This window comes from Sarcophilus harrisii, chromosome 3 (assembly GCF_902635505.1).
Source record: "Sarcophilus harrisii chromosome 3, mSarHar1.11, whole genome shotgun sequence".
Lineage (NCBI taxonomy): Eukaryota > Metazoa > Chordata > Mammalia > Dasyuromorphia > Dasyuridae > Sarcophilus > Sarcophilus harrisii.
The window spans coordinates 387,064,152-387,077,829 of NC_045428.1; positions in this window are offsets into that span (position 1 = coordinate 387,064,152).

The window sequence follows — 13,678 nt, forward strand, 5'->3', positions numbered from 1 at the left end:
AAAATAAGGGAACACTTAATTAGTCTAAATCATCTAGTCCAGACAAACTACATGCTTCAAAAAAAAAAATCAATAAACATTTATTAAGGATCTAATAATGTTCCAGGCAATTGTGCTAAGCACAGAGCATACAAAAAGAAGCAAAATATAATGTCTGTCCTCAAAAAGATCATAATGTAATGGTGAGAAAAGAAATAAATATATATAAATAAGATAGCTATAGGTTTAAAGGGATACAATTAAAAAAGAGAAGGTATAGAATGAAGAGTGATTAGGAAAGTCTCCCTGCATAATTAAAGGAAACCAGGAATGAGGAGCAGCTAGTGAAAATGGCTGAAGAGATATGAAATGTCTTATTTATGGAAGAGTAACAAGGTCAATGTCACTGGATCAAAGAGTATATGGCAAGGAATAAGATATGAGACTAGAAAGATAGAAAGGGGCTAATTATTAAATTTGAAAGTCAGAGGAATTTGATTTCAATACTAGAAGCAATAGAAAGTCATTGAAATATATAGGGGCTGGAGAAGGGAATAGAGGTAGGCACATTGTTGGACCTATACTTTAGAAAAATCACTTTGGTGACTAAATATCAGAGAGATTAGATTGGGGAGAGAACTGGGGCAGGTAGAACTGCCACCAGACTATTCTAATAATTCAGGAGTGGGGTGATAAGGTGCCAGTATGAGAGGAGAAAATGCATATTTGAAAGTTAATGAAATTTGTACCCCATTACACAGACATAGGTGATGAAACTGGGATAATGGAATGAAACCTCTACATTTTGATGTGCAGGCAATGGAGAAATTAGTTTTACTTAACTATGCATATTTGTTACCCGTTATTCTTTTTTTTTCTTTTTTCCCAAAGAAGAATGGAATAAGGGAGAAAAATAAATTTCTGTTCATTAAAAAAATAAAAAACTACTGATGTAAAATACTACATTAATTTTCAAATGAAATCACTTTATTACATTTTAGTTAATTATTTTAGATTTGCTATGAGACTTCTCATAAAGTAGGAGCAATCTGTGTGTGTACATATATGTGTGTGTATTGTATATGAACTACATTAAAAATGTGAGTAGCATCAAAAAATTACTTTTACAAATACCAGATGGAAGCGACATCGTTAGTAAAATGTTTTTCTGAAAGAGATCCTGTGAAATCAGTAGACAAGAAAGCTAGCATAATTTTAGACTATTTGAAAACAAGTAAGGCAACCAAGAAATAGATAACAATGAGTCAAATTGTGCATATCTCCATAATCAGGCAACATCTGGAATTTCATGTTTTAAGGCACCAATATTTTTTTAAGACATTATCTGGAAAGTATTCACAGAAAGACAACCAAAATAGTGTGGAAGGACCTCAAAGCCTATGAAAACAGATCTAAGAAATTGGAAATGTCTAGTTGAAGAAGAGAAAATTTAGTAAGACTGTGATGTTTTCAAATAGTTGAAGGAATGTCATATTGAAAGAGGAATTAATGTATTCAACAATATGCTAAGAAAAAGGACTAGAAAGAGTAGAAGAACTTGCAAAGAGGAAAATTCTGGATAAAGGGAGCATTGATGTGCAGGAACTTATTCTAAATGGCTGTGGAGATTGGATTGTTCATTTTTCATTGTGATATTTACACCCAAGGAATCATCAAATACAACAAATTAAAACATGATTTATTGTTATTTCATTCTCCAGAGTAAGGAAATGATATAGAAAATGTAACTAATACAGATTAAACCAAAGCATGGCATGTTTACTTTTTTTTTTTCTTTCTGGAGAATTAATAATTAAATATTTAACAAAATATCCTTAGAGATAAGAAGATGGTGGGGAGGAGGAAAGGAAGGGGGATTCCAAGGAATTACAGGCTTTCCCTTAGAATGATGATAAAACTTCTGGAGGTGTAGCCAAGATGGCAGAGTAAAATCGGGAAGCTGCTCAAGTTTTCCCAGTTTCCTTTTAAAACTACATGAAATTAAGCCTCTGAATAGTCTGACAGAATGAAACTACTCTCTAGCTCAAGATAACATGGGAAAACATCAGAAAATGTCAGTCTTGTTGGGGTAAAAAGGCTACTCTGCTCAGTTCAGACAAACTATGGGAAAGCTGTAATGGGCTGGAACTGAACAGATGCATTAAGGTTCGGACAAACAAGAACTTAAGGCTAATTAATGTTTGTCCATCTCTTGGTTAATGTGAGCAATTACTCCTTTCTTAGACCCCACCGTGCTAGGAGCACCATCAGTTGTCACACTGGCTAGTTTAGCCCAGTCCAGATCCAAACCATTCATAGTTTGGCAAACCTTTTCATAGATATCCTCTCCTGTAGTTGTTCCTTTGATGTTTTGCAGTACAGCAAGCTCTTCTATGATTTCAAAATAATCATTCATCCCACAAATAAAAATTAGAAGTTGTGCAGAATCACAAACATCATTGCTTTTGTCGAGTGCCAAGGAAAAATATGAATTTTTTTATTGAGTTTTGCAAATACTGATGCAGATTGTCTCCCATTTCTTCAATCCCCTATGTAATTATAGGTCCTGAAAGACTCACTGTACTAAATAAATAGGCCTTCTCTGGACACATCTTTTTGGCAAAAGAAAGAAGGCATTCTTTAACAAATTCTCCCTCCATGAATGATCTGCCAGTGCATGCTATTAGCTTGGCAACTTGAATACTTGCTTGCAGTGATGAAATATTTAGCTGCTTCTGCTTCACAAAAGTATTTTGCTGATTAGTCAAAGTATTTTTCAGTTTTAATATTTTATCTTTTCTCACTTCTCCAACCAAACAATCATATTTATCTTTATGTTGAGTTTCATAGTGTCCATGCAAATTATATTCTTTGAACATAGACACTATATTCTGATTATATCAGACGTACAAACCATTAATTAGAGTCAATTCTCTATATATTTTGGAAATGGGGCCTTTATCAGAACCTTTTACTCTGAAGATGTTTTTCCAGTTTGTTGCTTCCCTTCTAATCTTGTTTGCATTAGTTTTGTTTGTACAAAGGCTTTTTAATTTGATGTAATCAAAATTTTCTATTTTGTGATCAATAATAAATACACTCATTTTTTAGAATTACATTACTGGGTTTCCAATTAATTTTTGCTGTATTTTCCCTTGCCTTTTTTTTGTATATAATTTTATTGCATCATGATCTGAAAAAAATGCATTGACTGTTTCTGCCTTCCTGCATTTGATTTTGAGGGTTTTATGCCTTTTTGTATAAGTTCAATGTGCAGCTGAGAACAAAGTATACTCTCTTCAGACCCCATTCAACTTTCTCCAAAGGTCTATCATACCTAACTTTTCAAGAAGTTTATTTACCTCTGAATCTTCTTTCTTATTTATTTGTGATTTCATTTATATAGTTCCAAGAGAGCAAGGCTGAGATCCCCCCACTAGTATAGTTTTGCTCTCTAATTCTTCTTTAGATGTCTTAACTTCTCCTCTAAAAATTTGGATGCTATATCATTTGGTGCATATATGTTTAGTATTGATATTACTTCATTATCTATGATACCTTTTAGTAGGATGTAGTTTCTTTCCATATCTCTTTTAATTATGTCTATTTTTTGCTTTTGTTTGATCCAAGATCAGGATTGCTACTCTTGCTTTTTTTTTTTTTTTTTTTTTTTTTTACATCACCTGAAGCTTAATAGATTCTGCTCCAGTCTTTTATCTCTACTCTAAATGTACCCATCTGTTTTTAATGTGTTTCTTTTAAATAACAAATGGTGGGATTCTGTCTTTTAATCCAGTCTGTCTGCTCCTATTTTATGGAAAAGTTCATCTCATTAACATTAACAGTTAAAATTACTTTTTATGTCCTGCCATCTTGTTTTCCCCATGTTATAGTTTTATCGTTCCTTCCCCCCTCATCCCCTTTCCATCATCCCCTGCATTTAGCTTCTGACCATTGTCTCCCTCAAAAAGTCCTCCTGTTTTACAGCCCCTCCTCTTTTCCCCATCTACCCCTTCTATTACACTCCCACTTTCCTTTCCCCTTTCCCTCCTATTTCCTTAGAGGGTGAAATGTATCTGATATTTTCTCTCTTTGAGCCAAATCTGAGGAGAGTAAGATTGACACAACACTCATCCCATTCTCCTCTTTCCCTCAATTATAATAGATTGTTTTGCCCTTTCATAAAATGTAATATAACCTATTTTAAATCCATCTTAAGCTTCTTCTAGTAGAATCTCCTTTTATCCCCTAATTTCTTTTTTATGTGATCACAATAAAATCAAATTACACCTACATTTGTAAGTATACCCATAACAGAGATTTAGATCTCAAGAGTTAAACAAATCATCTTCCCATATAGGGATTTATATAAGCTTTTTCACTTTTAAAAGAAAGTTATTTTTTTCTTTTCTTTTTACCTTGTTATGCTTCCTTGAGTTTTGCATTTGAAGATCAAATTTTCTATTCAGCTCTGGTCTTTTTATCAGAAATAAATAGAATTCACCTGTTTCATTGAATGGCCATTTTTTTTCCTAAAAGATAATGCTCAATTTTGCTGAATAGTTGCTTCTAGGCTGAAATCCAAGTTTTGGGGGTTTTATTGTTGTTGTTTTTTTGAATATCAGATTTCATACTAATTCCAGAGTAATCCTGATTATGGCTCCTTAATATTTGAATTGTTTCTTTATGGCAGCTTGCAAGACTTTTTCCTTGATCCAATAATACTATAATTTAGCTATGATGTTCCTTGGACTTTTCATTTTAGGATCTCTTTCTGGAGGAGATCAGCAAATTCTTTCAATGGCTATTTTACCTTTGGTTAGAGGACATCAGGGCACTTTTCCTTGATGATTTCCTGAAAGATGATGTCTAGCCTCTTTTTTTCATCATGGTTTTCAGGACCAATGATTTTTAGATTGTCTCTCCTAGATCTATTTTCCAGGTCAGTTGTTTTGCCAATGAGGTATTTTATGTTTTCTTCTATTTTTTCCCCATTTTTTTTTTTGGTTTTGTTTGAGAGATTCTTTAAAAAATAATTTAGTCATTAACTTCCATTTCTTGAATTCTAGTTTTTAGTGAATTTTTTTCTTCAGTTAGTTTTTTTTTTTAATTTCCTTTTGCATTTGGACAATTGAACTTTTAAATGATGTGTTTTGTTCATTGCATTTTTTTCTATTTCACAAGTTCTGTTTTTCAATTAATTGTTTATTTCATATCTGTTTTGTAAAGAATTATTTGCCTTTTCCATTTAATCAAATCTTTTTTTTGTAAGGAGATATATGCATTTTACATTTCATAATATCTATTTTTTAGGGAGTTTACTTAAGGTAATTTCTTTTTTCCCTTTTCCAAACTCTCTTGCCAAGTTGTCATTTCCTTTCCCCATTTTTCTCCTAACTCTCTTTTTAAGATCCTTTTTGAATTCTTCCAAGAAAGCCTTCTGAAATGGGGACCAACTCGTATCACCCTTTGGGGCTTCTTTTGGAGATGCTTTGTCTTTATGATCTCAGGGTTTGAAGTCTGGTCAGCACTTTTTTTGATCATTTTTTAAAAGATTGAGTTCTGCTCTTAAGGCAAAGGGGTGACAGCCACTTTTTGGGTTGCACTAGAGATGTTGCTGCTTACTGATTTCTCATGTTGTATAGCCATGGCCAGGTTCATGATTTTCAGGTTCATGATTTTCTGGGGTTCAAAGGCTCATGATTTGCCTTTTGTATTCACTTTAGGTGTCTCACAGCTAATCTGCTGATCAAGTGGCTTGTAACCAGGACAGAGTAGCCTAAGAATCCCCCAGTAAATTCCCCAATGCAGTCCTCCACAATGTCCTGGTTCCCTGCCCCAAGCTCCTTGCAATGCACATGCACTTGGCCACCACCTCCCTTGCCCAACTGAAACAGTCCTTTTCTGAAATTCTTGCAAAATACCTTCTTCTGGAATTTTGTTACAATCCAAATATTTTTGGGTTTTGTCACTCCAAAACTTTATCTAGTGTTGATCTGAGGAACACTAGGAGGAGCTCAGATAAAGACATGTGTACCTTCCAACCTCTTGGCTCTGTGGCCTTGAATTTTTTTTGAACTCAATATTCCATTTTCTACTTGCCTGCCTCTGTACAGTGCACATTATGATCTTTGCCTATAATGTAATTCCTCTTGAGTAGTGCTTCTTAGAGTTCCTATTCTTTTTAAAGAAAATCTCAGATCCACTGACTGTTACAAAACTATTAATTCAATCTTTGACAGATGAGATAACTTCCAATGAAATGCTATTCTTCTTGTCTATCCAAGCCCCAAGTTATGAATGCTTCATCCTGTTAAGCTCTTCTTATATTTACTTAATTTTGTATTCTAAAATAGAATATTAGCTTCTTTATTTAAAGAACTGTTATTTTAGTATTCTCATACCAAAAGTATGCAGCACAGTATACACAGTATGTATTTAATAAATAGATGCTAAGTTGAAAGACATGGTAAAATAGAAAGGATATTATTTCTGAACTCAGAAGACCTGAATTCAAATTACATCTCTATTGGTCAGTTACCTTGGACCACTTCCTTGACTATGATGGGCTTCAATTTCCTCATATGTAAAATAAGGAGTGTTAGAATGGATATATTATTATTTTGCAGTTCTATTTAAATTTTTGTAATAAATAAAATGATGAAGGTGATCCTTGATGTCTGTGGTTTCATAGTGCTCATATCTACTTTGATATTATTGGCCTAGAACACTTTCAGATAGAAACAGTATAATGTAAAATTTTGAAATTTGAAAACCTGAATTCAAATCCTTACTCTGACACTTATTAACTATGAAACATTGGGAAATTTCTATAAAATGTAAAATGAACAAAACAAATATATCACTAAGAACCACAGTATCTTTGAGAAGACTGAATAAGTTAATGAAGATAAAATCCTTTGTAATCCCTTAAGTTTGAATTAAAAATATACTCTTTTCCATTCTTAAAATTGTCAATAAGTTAAGGATAAGAGAAGTGAAGCAATTTATTCAGTTACAACAATACAATTATAACTCAGGTCTCTTCTAATGTAAGGATCCTGGCTGGCCTTCATTTGGAAGGATTTTTCAAATTCCATGGGAACTAGTTTATTTTTTAAATCCTTATTCTTTTGGGCCATGGTCTTTTATTCATGACTAGAATATGCAATATTATATTAATTTTTTTTCTGTAAAAATATTTCCTGCCAAAGAAGTGATGGATAAAATGTTTAGTGTAAGATGCACATTTTTACAAATGACCCATATGAGAATTTTTTATTTTTTTTTTCTTTAAGGGTTTTAATTTTCTACTTCCAGAAGTTAGAGAACTAGGGGAAAGGGGAGAAGAAAACAAAAAGAAATTATTGGGGGGGGGAATAAAATTTGAAATATATATATACATATATATGTATATATGTGATATATACACACATATATGTGTATGCATGTTTGTGTATATATATATGTATATATAGGTAAATATGTGTTTATGTAAACTATGTGTATATATATTACATAAACATATACATATATATCTTCATATGTATGTGCATGTATAATTTGGTACAGAATTTAAAGTCTAGAAACCACTGGGCAAATTGCTTCATCTTTATTGGAATCTTTACAAAGTGTTAAGTCATTAGAATTGATAGAGACAATAATTATCTAATTTAGCATGGTTCAGTATGATTGATCTGATCTTACAAGGAGATGTTATGTGCCAGAAGAAACAAGGTACTAAATGTAACTGATGGAAACAATGCTTGTGTTCACACCTTTAGAGAGCTCATATAAGCAAGAAGCTCTTAGGACCAGAGAGCACTCTGGGAGGAAACCCATAATCCCACTCTCAGATCTCACAACCCCACTCTGGGAGAAGGAGCATAACTAGATCTTCAGTGAGCCAGTCAAGTGATTTCAGTTGAAAGGATTGAGAGGGGAGGTTGGTCAGTTCAGAGAGAAGCCCTCTCTCGGAGGCAAGACAGATTCATTCCATCTTCCACCTTTGTGCTGGCTGGAGGCTGAAGGGAGAAGAGGCAAAAGACTAGCGGCAAGAGCTCTTGGAACCAAGGAGAGAGAAGGACTCCAGAAAACTAGCCAAGCCCCAAGTGAAGGAGATAAGATTTTGGAAGAGACAATAAAAGACTGTACTTTAATCCCTGGCTGCATTTGGGGTAATTATTGTTCTGAACTGATACTAGGTCTACCTGCTCCCAGAGAGAAACCTGCTGCCAGAGAGAACCATTATATTTTAAAGAAGAAGAACACCACAATCTTTATTAATTAGTTACTTAATTTATAAGTTTAGGAATATAATACTTTAACTTTTAATCTTTCCAATCTACACACTCTAAAATCCTAACAGATTCTCCTATTATCCTTTCAATAGGTGTCAAATAGAGGTTTGTAAATGACAGAAAAATAATTAGGCAGAGAATTTAAATATATAGAAGGGATAGGAGAGTTGAGGAAATTTTAGTATAAATGTATATGCAGTGATGTCGAATTACTATTCATTAATCTATTGGTTGTTGATATAGCCTAACAAATCTGTCCCTCCTAGTTTTTAACTTGGGTCCATTATCCTAAAACCAACTAATAACCAAAGTTAATATCTATTTTTGTCAGGCATGAATCAAGGATTAACAAGGCACATTTTAATTCATTAATTTATAAAATGAAGTTAAACATGAACAATATGAAAACTGTTTTGAAAGAGAGGCAAATTTGATGGGAACTTTGGAATCTAATTAGCATTTTGGAATTTAAAGAGTTAAACAGATAGGAGAATGTGAGTAAAAAGTTATGATAAGTTATTAACACCAAAACTCCACTGATACACACAGATTGGTATTATCAGTCCATTAAATTGCTCCCTTGCAACCTCAATTTCATCCATTTCAAAAGCTTGTTATAAAATTAACTAACTAGGTGAAATAAACATTGAACATACAATAGGGAATAGTTGAAGCTGATGGAAACTTAGTTTCCAAATTGTATAAAAGTTTTGTGGAAATATTTATACTAACATAAGCATTTATGTTATCTTGCTGATTTTATGTATTTTGAACATGATTCTACAACTGTATTTTGAGACATTGCAATAGAAAATGTTCTTTTACTATATGTTGCTGTGATATATTAAATATCATATTCAATAACAAATTAATAAGTGATGAATATCAGCATTACATATTGTATCAATAATTTTTTTAAAAATTCTTGCTAGGAGATTTTAAGAATTACTATGTGATTTGGGATAAATTTGAATGAAATGTCTTTGTCAAAAATAAATGAAAGAAATAATGGGATAACATCATTGAATGAGTACATTATATTCATGAATAATTATTTGTTGATTTTTATGTAAGAGAATTTAAAATATTTTTCTTCAAAAATCATTTTTGTAAGGAAATCTTTGTTCACAACTTAAATGATTTTTTACATTTCTCAATTTAATTTTTATTCATTAATTTGAAGCTACAGTTTCATTGACTGCTATAAAATATCTCAACTTTTTTTCTATTCATTTAGCTAATGAATTCTTAGAAAAATACAAATGTGTAATAGAAAAAGTGGGGGAAAGCTAGCCCATGCTATCTACCTCCCTCATCAGTCCCTCTAAGCTAGATTCTCTTTATATTTGTACCTTTTTCCCCTTCTTCAAATTATTATTCCTCCATATGCTAGTCAGGTTTATGATTGCAAGGAATATAACAAAAGCCTCACACTCAGTTGATCTAACTCTAGAGTTCATTAGATAATAAACAAACAAGTCAACATGTTTACTCAGAGAAAACTACAATAATACATTTGTACATATCATTACTATATACTTCATCTTTATCTGACCCAAGAAAATAAAAATAGACATCCAACTGCACAAAGACATTTGAAACTATGCAGAAAACAATAGCCCAATTGTAGTCTGCACCAAAGATTCAAAGAAAAGTATGAATTTGTATCGAAGTAACAGAAGGAAATTGGATCCCTCCACAAAACTTTTACACTGGATAGGTCATATAAAACTAATCATAGGGAGTAAAATGATAAAATTCCTTAGGATTCAGAAGCAACTCTCATAGACCTTCATCAAACACTATAATTGACTATCTGCATTTCTTCCTCTTCTTCCTCCTTGGATATAATCAAAATGATGCAAGCCTATTAAACCAGCTCCTTTAAAGGAGATATGACAGGTGATAGGTAAAAGATGAAATGACTGAGGAAAGCAAATATTTAATCTCCTAAGCATATTTATTTTTTAAACAACATGAGTCAATTGTCCATAAAACTAGGACCAGATTCTTCAACTTAGGCCAGAATAATGAATATGGGGGAAACAGACCTCTATGCATTAAAAATAATCAAAGAAGAAAAATTAATTAAAAGTAAATAATACACATTATGTAATCTGATTTTTAATTGCATGGCAGATTAGGGACTTTCCAAGTTGGGATTAGGAGAGCAGTTTCAGTTCCTTAAATTCAGAAAAAGCAGTGTACCAGTCTTCCCAAATATTTGTAAACAATAAAAGGAACATGTAAATAATACAGATTGATCAGATAAAATATATAGGCTACTTGAGATGCACAATTGTGAGAAAACTGCATCAATCTTTGGATATGACTAAATCATTGGTCAGAATAATTTAGATCCTTAGTTAAGGGTCTCTAAGTAGTTGATAGAAATAGTCCAGCTTCCTAACCATGCAGAAATAGATTCAAACAATGCAATAAGGTTTTATCCCAAAGTCCACATTGAATAAATTTTTCTTACAAGGCAGAATTTGGACTAGATGCATAAATTAACAGAAAAGGGAACTAAACTGAGAGTAATAAAACAGAGTCAATATGGTTCATTCGATTCCCACAATTTACCATTCATTGTCCTAATTCTTTTAATTTCCTCAGCATAATGGAGATGAAGTTGGGCTGAGGTACAGGAAGGGAATTTCATGTAGATAGAGAGTACATCTCTTCATTCCTAAGAATTCTACCAACCTTACTACTGTGTAGAACCTGCTCAGAATGGGTGTATTTGTAAAGAATGTCTGAAAAAATATAAGTTTATATACAACACTACAATCCTCCCAATACACACACATCTTCAGAGAGAGGAGTATCTGGACAATTAAATTTCAATACAAATTAATCATATTATGAAATTTAATTTTAGTATAATTGAAGCTATATTTATGTTCAATTTTTCTTAAAATAAATTATAAATTAATAATGTATTTATGTAAAGAAGTCAAATTAAAATATTATTAAAATTACTATTCCTTACACTACTGTTATTTTACAAAATAAAATTTCTATCTCATTGCAGTCATGAAACCATTTGTCCTTCCATAGACATAGTTTGCCATCTTTTCAATTATTTATTCCTAGTCTGATAATGAGTCAAATCAATGTAACCAGAATTGTTATAATAATCTGATACACAGAGGTCCATGCATAATTATTGGCTTTCTGTAGAGGACTGAAACTTTTGGGATGCACTAAGGTTGGGACGGCTGAGCGCTTGAGGCTAACTATTGATTGGACGATACTCTATAGGCATATGCTTAGAAAATGGTCCTTTCCACTATCAGTACTGGCTCAATTATTGGTGTATAGAGGGTTGTAAGAGGGAGTAGGGGGTGGAGTAAAGCTAGCTGGACACACTCTCAGTGGTAGACAAGGAGAAGGCGGTTGCGGAGAATCTGCTTCTATCCTGTTCAACCCTGAGTCTGGGGATGGAGGTTAAAGATTGAGGACTTTGCTTATCCTGACTCTGGCTGATTCTGGGGTGTCCTGGGTGCTAGAACAGTTGTTACAGCTTTCTAAACCAAAACTCAATTTCTGATTCCTGTCCACTATATGTTATATTTTTCATTAAAACATGTATTCTTTAAGAGTAAGATATTTTTTTAATTTCTTTTTCCGGGACCTAACATTGTGCCTGACATATATTTTAACATTTGTTGATTGATTGATAGATATCCCATGAAATTGTTTGTTTTTGCTTGTTTGTTTTGTTTTGAACCTGGAATGCAAAGATACCTACACACATATGCACAAATATGCACAGAAATATACACACTATGAATATAGGTTTATATTTAAGTGAAATGCTATATTTTTAAAAGTCCTGTTATTAACCAGAAAAATAGGGAAGTCCATAATTCAGTGAAAATGAGACAATAGACAGAACTGAAGCAATTCATTTTATTTTATTTAAGATATACCTCATGAAATGCAGTAAATTCTTTTTTTGTCACCATAATTATTATTTAATTTTTAAAAAATGTTATAATTAAAAATTTAATTAAGTTGAAAACTTTATTAAGGTAGACTATTGTAAAGTAAGAGTAAGCAATAATATTTTTTACCTGTCTCAATAAATTATAGCTTGATAAAAAATTACATAGAACTCTGCAAGTTGCATATTATTATAGAAATATTATTTTTCTTATCAGAAAAAAATTAGTGGCTCATTATTTTTATAACCTCAATTATTCAAATTCAATGACTATTTATTAAACACTTCATATTTAATATTCTGTGATAGGTTTGGGGGCATAGATGAAACATAATCTCACAAACGCAAAGAAGCAAACACATATTATGAAGTAATTATAATTCAAGTTGCAGTATGTACATAAATGAGAACCAAAAAGATTTGTATGAAATTCAAAAAGGAAAAGTTGAATACTACCTGTGAAATTAGAGAAGGATGAGGGAATAGTTCCTGAGCTAAGCTTTGAAGGCAGGAATATTTCTTTGTCAGAAAGACTGTGAGGAGATACAACTCCAGACAGGAAAAAAGGTGTGAAAGACTACAGAGGCAGAAAAGGGGGAAAATCACATCAAATACTTCCTTTGTCTATTTAGCATAGGGTTCAAGAGCAAAGGAGAATAGTATGCACTAGGACTGGAAAGGTAGATTCAACCTAGATTGTGAATAACTTGATTTCTATCCTCCATTAAGGTTGTATTTTGTTGGATAAGAAGTGGAATAATAGATGTAGAACCAGTAGAGATTTCAGAAGACGTTAATTCAATTCTCTCACTTTTCAAATGAGAAATGGAGGCTTTGGGGGATTAAGTGACTTGTTCAAAGTAACATTAGTAAGTAATCATTAGAGATGTCTTTTCTTATTCTCTTATTTGCCTTTAGATATTTGGACTACAAAAAAATGAGAAACATATCTCTCTTTTGTGATTTAATCATTTGATCATCTCAAAGATATTTCAAGTTGTTAAAAATCATTTACCTTCTGAGATGCTTTTATCTATTTTTTTTTGCCTCTTAATGACATTACTTAATTATAGTTTTAACAGAAATGCTTGGAAGATATCAATTGCTTTAAAAAATCACTTTAGTTCCATATATACTTACCTTTAAATTTAAATTTAAATTTTAGCTTTAAATTTTAAAGTTTTGTTTAATTTGTCTATTCCTTTTGTGATTCTGACTAGGAATTTTTTAATATATAGGTTTTCTTTCCTGATAGTTGAAATATTGTTTTTTTTTTCTTTTATTTATGAACTATATCATTTGACAGTCACTAATTATACATTAGTTTCCTTTTTCGAGTAGCACTTTATATTGTATTTATTTGTATGTTGCCTCTCAATTCAAATGTGCTTTGGACAACTTTATGACTTGTTTAAATATTGTATTAAAAGTTTTCTTGTTCTTTTGTTTT